Below are 6,976 nucleotides of genomic sequence, written 5' to 3'. Positions count from 1 at the left end.
TTGTTTTCACATGACGTTTATATTGGATACCAGTAAAGGAACTCATAGGCTTACCCAATGAGGAAAAGTAATGACTTTCAAAGAAGGTAATGTGAACCAAAGCAAAAACAAGTAATATAAAGAGAGCTTTCACTCAGTGTTATTTACCTAAGAAGAAATCTGTCCCTCCTCAAGCTTATTCATTTAAAACATACTTTTATTTTTTAACTTAAATGAAGGCTGAAAAATATATATGTATATGGTAGGAGAAAAGTTAGATGTCAGTGCTTATCTTCAGGTGATTAATTTTGGAGTGATATCAGTTTTGATAAACTTCCTCTGGGCTTCTAAAAACAAAACAAAAACCTAAAAACAGTGAAGAGCAGATTCTTTCCCCCATCCTTTTCTTTCTATTCCTCCTAAGTACAGGATAATATAAGAGAAAATGAACAACATTAACCTGCACCAGTGACTTTCAAAATCTAATAAAATAGTTTTATGTATGTGTATACTATATTTCAATAAGTAGAGAAGAACAAGACATTTTCTTCTTGTAACTTTGGACCTTGTGCATCTTATAGCTTCAACCACCTGATCACACCAGTCTTCTCTCTCTTGTCCAACATCAAAATGCTTGCCTCTCTCTCCCTCCTTCTTTTCCTCTCTCTTTCTTTTTGGAAAGGCCAGTCTGGAACTTTAATAAAGTTTCCTACTTTATAAGACTGCACAATTTCCACTTCTGACCAAGTAACAGGGACTGGATTTATCTTCTAACATGAGAGAAACAGGAAAAAATATATAAACTCTAGCTGACTTGGTTCCCTGAACTCTCAGATTGGTGTTCATCAACTCAGGGAATCTGCCAAGCTCTGCCCAAGCTACTCTTCCCCATGAGCTATCCTGAAAACTTTGTGATTGGGTCCCAAAAATAAGGCAATAAGCTTTGCCAAATCTTTAACATTAAGACTTTAGAAAAAAGAGGGGGAGAAGAGGGCTCTAATATAAGGTGACAGGAGAAGATTTGGCTTTGGATGGTTAGCACACAGTGTAATTAATATACAGATCTTGTAACATAGAAACGCACACCTGAAACCTATATTTTCATGTTGACCAATGTCACCTCAATCAATTTAATAAATAAATATTTTTTAAAAGAACCTGGAAAAGACAATGGCAAAGTAAACATAAAGCAAGCCAGAAATTTATTGAATAGATAATAGTAAATGATAGAGAAAATTAATAAAACCAAAAGCTGTTTCTTTGAAAAATTCAACAAAATTAATAAAATTTTAGTTAGATTGCCCAAGAAAAAAGAGAGATGACTCAGATTTCAAAAATCAGGATTGAAAAAGGGCATATTAATACTGACCTTACAGAAATAAAAAGGATTATAAAGAAATTCTATGAGTAATTATATGCCAATAAATTAGATGAAATTGACAAATTTCTAGAAAGACATAATCTACTGAAACCGAATCAAGAAGAAAACAATATGTCCCAGCCAGTGTGGCTCAATGGTTTAGCATTGACCTACGAACCAGGAGGTCACGGTTTGATTCCAGGTCAGGGCACATACCTGGGTTATAGGCTCAATCCCCAGTGTGGGGTGTGCAGGAGGCAGCTGATCAATGGTTCTCTCTCATCATTGATGTTTCCAGCTCTATCTCCCTTCCAAAATCAATAAAAATACATTTTTATTTCAACAAAAAGAATTTAAGTTAATATATATTTTTAAAAGAAGAAAAATATGAATAGACCTGTAACAAGTGAAGAGACTGAATAGTAAAAACAAAAAACAAACAAACAAAACAAAACAAAAAAACACTGCCCACTAAGAAAACATCAGGCCCAGATGGTTTACCACTGAATTCTAATAAACATTTAAAGAACTAATACTTTTAACTTTAGAAATTCTTTTAAAAATATAAGAGGATGGAACACTTTCAAAGTTATTCTATGAGGTCAATATTACCCAGATACAGAAACCAAAGACATCACAAGGAAACTACAGACCATTATCTCTTGTAAATGTGAATGCAAAAATCCTCAAACAAAATACTAGAAAAATTAATTCAACAACATATAAAAAGAATTATGCACAATAAAAAGTGAAATTTATCTTAGAAATATAAGGTTGATTTAACATCTAAAAATCAATAGTGTAACATACCATAGCAGTTGAATAAAATATTAGCATGATCACTCCAATAGATACAAAAAAAGCATTTGACAAAATCTAACACCATTTCATGATAAAAACACTTGACAACCTAGAAATAGAAGGGAACTTCCTCAATTTGACAAAGAACATCTACAAATAACCCATGGCTAGCATCATACTTAATTGTGAAAGAATATATGCTTTCCTCCTAATATTAGAATCAAAACAAGAATATGTGCATCTCAAGAGTATACTAGAGTTCTTTCCAGGGCAATTCGTCAAGAAAAAAAGGTACCAATTTGGAAAGAAAAATTAAAAGTATCCCTATTTACAGATGATATGATCTTGTATGTAGAAAATCTTAAGGAAAACACACAGACATACACAGAGAGAAAGAACCAAAACTATTATAGCTAAAAAAAAAAAAAAAAAAAAAAAAAGTTCAATAAGTAAGATCAATTGTAAAGCTATATCCAGCTTATCCTTACAATGAGCAATACAAAATGAGGTTAATAAAATAATTCTATTTATAGTAGCATCAAAAATAATACTTAGGGATAAACTTAGGAAAAGGAGTGCAAAACTTATACTTTGAAAACTGTAGTTGAAAGAAAATTGTGATCTAAATAAATGGGAACACATCCCATGCTCATATAATAGACTGGAAGACTTAATATTGTTAACATGGTAATTCTTCCCAAATTATCTATGGATTTAACACAATCTGTATGAGAATTTCAACTTGTTTCTCATTAGAAATTAGCAAACTGATTCTAAAATTTAAGGAATTACAAGATACCCATGATAGCTAAAACAATCTTTAAAAAAGAACAAGGTAGGAGGATTTATACTTTTCAATTTCAAAATTTACTACAGAGCAATGATAATCAAGACAATGTAAGTCGACCGGTTTGGCTCAATGGATAGAGCGTCGGCTTGGGGACTGAAGGGTCCCGGGTTCGATTCCGGTCAGGGGCATGTATGTTGGTTGCGGGCACATCCCCGGTGGGGGGTGTGCAGGAGGCAGCTGGTCGATGTTTCTCTCTCATCGATGTTTCTAGCTCTCTATCTCTCTCCCTTCCTCTCTGTAAAAAATTAATAAAATATATTTAAAAAAAAAAGACAATGTAAGTCTGCAAAATATGACATTGGTATTTTAATGGGGAGTGCATTGAATCTATATATTGCTTTGGGTAGTATGGACGTCTTAATGATGTTGATTCTACCAATCCATGAACATGGTATGTTCTTCCAACTGTTTATATCTTCCTCTATCTCTTTTTTCAGGGTCCTTTAGTTTTATGCATATAAGTCTTTTATCTCTTTAGTTTATTCCTAGGTATCTTAATTTTTTTGTGTGCAATGGTAAACGAGATTGATTTTTTAGTCTCTCTTTCTGTAAGTTCATTATTGGTTTACAGATATGCCATATATATTTTTGGTGTTAATTTTGTATCCTGCTACATTGCCTAATTCATTTATTGAGTCTAATAATTTTTTGATGGAGTCAGGGTTTTCTATGTATAGTATCATGTCATCTGCGTATAAGAACAGTTTTACTTCTTCTTTTCCAATTTGGATGTCTTTTATTTCTTCTTCTTGTCTGATCACAATGGCTAGTACTTCCAGCACTTTGTTGAATAGGAGTGGTGAGAGTGGGCATCCCTGTTTTGTTTCTGTTCTTAAGGGAAATGGTTTATTTTTGCCCATTGAGTATGATGTTGGCTGTGGGTTTCTCATATATGGCTTTTATATGTTGAGGTATGATCCTTCTATTCCCATCTTGCTAGGAGTTTTTATCAAGAAAGGGTGTTTGATTTTGTCAAATGCTTTTTCTGCATCAATTGATATGACTATGTGATTTTTATCTCTCAATTTGTTTATGTGATGCATAAACATTTATTGATTTGCGGATATTGTATCATCCTTAAACTTTCCAAAAATTCATCTGGAATAAAAAAAGACCCCGAATAGCTGAAGCAATCCTGAGAAAAAAGAGCAAAGTAGGTGGAATCCCAATACCAGATATCAAGCTCTATTACAAAGTCACTGTTCTCAAAACAGCCTGATACTGGCACAAGAACAGTCATACAGATCAATGGAATAGAATAGAGAACCCAGAAACCTACCCAAGCCACTATGCTCAATTAATATTGACAAAGGAGGCATGAACATACAATGGAGTCAAGTCAAGATAGTCCCTTCAATAAACGGTGTTGGGAAAATTGGACAGATACATGCAAAAAATGAAACTAGACCACCAACTTACACCATACACAAAAATAAACTCAAAATGGATAAAGAACTTAAACATAAGACAGGAAACCATAAAAATACTAGAGGAATCCACAGGCAGCAAAATCTCAGACACATGCTGAAGCAATTTCTTCACTGATACTGCTCCTAGGGCAATGGAAACTAAAGAGAAAATAAACAAATGGGACTACATCAAAATAAAAAGCATTTTCACAACAAAAGAAGCCATCAACAAAACAATAAGAAAGCACACTTCATGGGAGAACATATTTGCCAATGTTATCACTGGAAAGGGTTTAATCTCCAACATTTACAGGGCACTCATACAACTTAACAAAAGGAAGATAAACAACCCAATAAAAAAATGGGCAAGGGACCTAGGTAGATATTTTTCAAAAGAAGCCAGAAGGCAGGCCAAGAGACATATGAAAACATGCTCAAAGTCACTAATCATCTGAGCGATGCAAATCAAAACGATAATGAGGTACCATCTCCCACCTGTCAGAATGGCTATCATCAACAAATCAACAAATGGCAAGTGCTGGCGAGGATGTGGAGAAAAGGAACCCTCGTGCCCTACCGGAGGAATGCAGATTGATGTAGCCACTGTGGAGAACAGTATGAAGTTTCCTCAAAAAACTAAAATGGGGCGATCGAAACTGGGCAGGTGGCATGGACAGGGCCTGATGCTGCCTGCGGGGTCCAGGTGGTGATCGGGACTGGGCAGGCCCAGCAGACAGCGCCTGACGTCCTCTGTGTAGTCCAGGCATCTATCGGGACTGGGAAGTTCCAGCAGGCAGCTCCTGAAGTCACCCGAGGGGTCCAGACAGCGATTGGGACCAGGCAGTTACAGCAGGCAGCTTGTGATGTCGCCTGAGGGGTCCTGGTGGCAATTGGGACTGGGCAGTTCCAGCAGGCAGTGCCTGATGCTGCCCATGGGGTCCAGGCGGCAATCGGAACTGGGCAGACTGCATGGACAGCACCTGACATCACCTGGGGGTCTGTAGGGGGGGGCAGGGTCCCCAGGATCACTGTCTGCCCCTGAGCCACCTGAGGACACTGGAGGAGCAGGTCCAGGTAGAACATTTTAATGAAAATGAGAAACCTGGGCCCCACCCCACAGTGTCCTGTCCCTGGAGAGGAGAGGGAAGTGGGCAGTTAGGAGCCACCAGGGCTCTGAAGTGGCTGGGTACAATCTGCAGGGAGCTACCAGGAAGAGGTCCTGAACTATGAGGATGCAGAGGGCTGGCTGGTGGAGGTGAGCAAAGGTGCAGATGAGGCGGCTCTTGCCAGCGCTGAGCTGGAAAAGTGCATCGACAGCCTGATGAATTAAATCGCCTTTCTGAAGAAGGTGCATGAAAAAGAGATCTCGGAGCTGCAGGTGCAGATCCAGTAGCCCAGATTACCAAGGAGATGCACATGTTCTCCAAGTCCGAACTCTCTGCTATGCTCAAGGGCATCCACACCCAGTACAAGAAGCTGGCTGCCAAGAACATGCAGAATGCAGAAGAATGGTACAAGAGCAGCTTCACCATGCTGACCAACAGTGCTGCCAAGAACACCTACGCAGTGTGGGCCAGCAACTGCTCAAGGCCAAGATCCTGGAGATGGAAGCAAGCCGGGGCATGAACAAAGCACTGGGAAAACAGCTGCAAGAGCTGGAGGATAAGCAGAAGTCGGACGTTAGTGCTATGCAGGACACAATCAACAAATTAGAAAATCAGTTGAGAACTGTAGAGTGAAATGGCACAATATTTAAAAGAATACCAGGAGTTCCTCAATGTGAAGATGGCTTCAGACATTGATATTGCAGCTTACAGGAAACTCTTGGAATGTGAGGAGACCTGGCTCAGTTTCACCAGCGTGGGAATCATAGCCAGTGGCTACTCCCAGAGTTCCCAGGTCTTTGGTGATCTGCCTATTGTGGTTTACAGACTAGCTCCTACTTGATGTCCACTCGCTCCTCTCTTCTTAATACACAGCAATGTTCAGGAGGAGCAGTTCAAGGTGGAAGAGACCATTGAGGCTGCAAAAGCTGAGGAAATTAAGGATGACCCCCCCTTCTGAAGGAGAAGCTGAAGAGGAGGAGGAGAAGGAAGAGGCTGAGGAAGAGGAAGGAGAGGGAGAGGAAGAAGGTGCCAAGGAAGAATTTGAGGATGCAAAGGAGGAAGAAGGAGGTGAAGGAGAAGATGCCCAAGAAACTGAGGACGAGAAGAAAAATGAAGGTGCTAGGGAGGAGCAAGCAACCAAGAAGAAAGGTTGAGCCCCCTTTTCCCTAATTATTTCAGGAATAATCCTCCCCAAACCAGGTCAACCCCATCACCAACCAAGCAGTTGAGTTCCTGACACTATATGAATTAAGAAGTCAATATATCACTGATCATCAGAGAGATGCAAATCAAAACAACAATGCGGTACCATCTCATACCTGTCAGAATGGCTATTATCAACAAATCAACAAATGACAAGTGCTGGCGAGGATGTGGAGGGAAAGGAATCCCTGTGCATTGCTGGTAGGAATGCAGACTGGTGCAGCCACTGTGGAGAACAAGTATGGAGTTTCTTCATATTCCACTCATT

General features: G+C 38.8%; 1 pseudogene across 1 annotated transcript; it reads left to right on the top strand.

Annotated features, from left to right (window-relative positions):
- Nucleotides 1–4,983: 4,983 nt before the first annotated feature.
- LOC311614799 (neurofilament light polypeptide-like) lies at nt 4,984–6,659 on the top strand (annotated as a pseudogene). Its single transcript has 2 exons — nt 4,984–5,014; nt 5,599–6,659. The product of its transcript is annotated as a neurofilament light polypeptide-like (transcript).
- Nucleotides 6,660–6,976: the final 317 nt, after the last annotated feature.

Source organism: Pipistrellus hanaki, assembly GCF_964339955.1.
Source record: "Pipistrellus hanaki genome assembly, chromosome: X".
Classification (NCBI taxonomy): Eukaryota; Metazoa; Chordata; class Mammalia; order Chiroptera; family Vespertilionidae; genus Pipistrellus; species Pipistrellus hanaki.
Note: the sequence above shows the minus strand (reverse complement) of the source record. Positions and strands in the feature narration are given on the sequence as shown.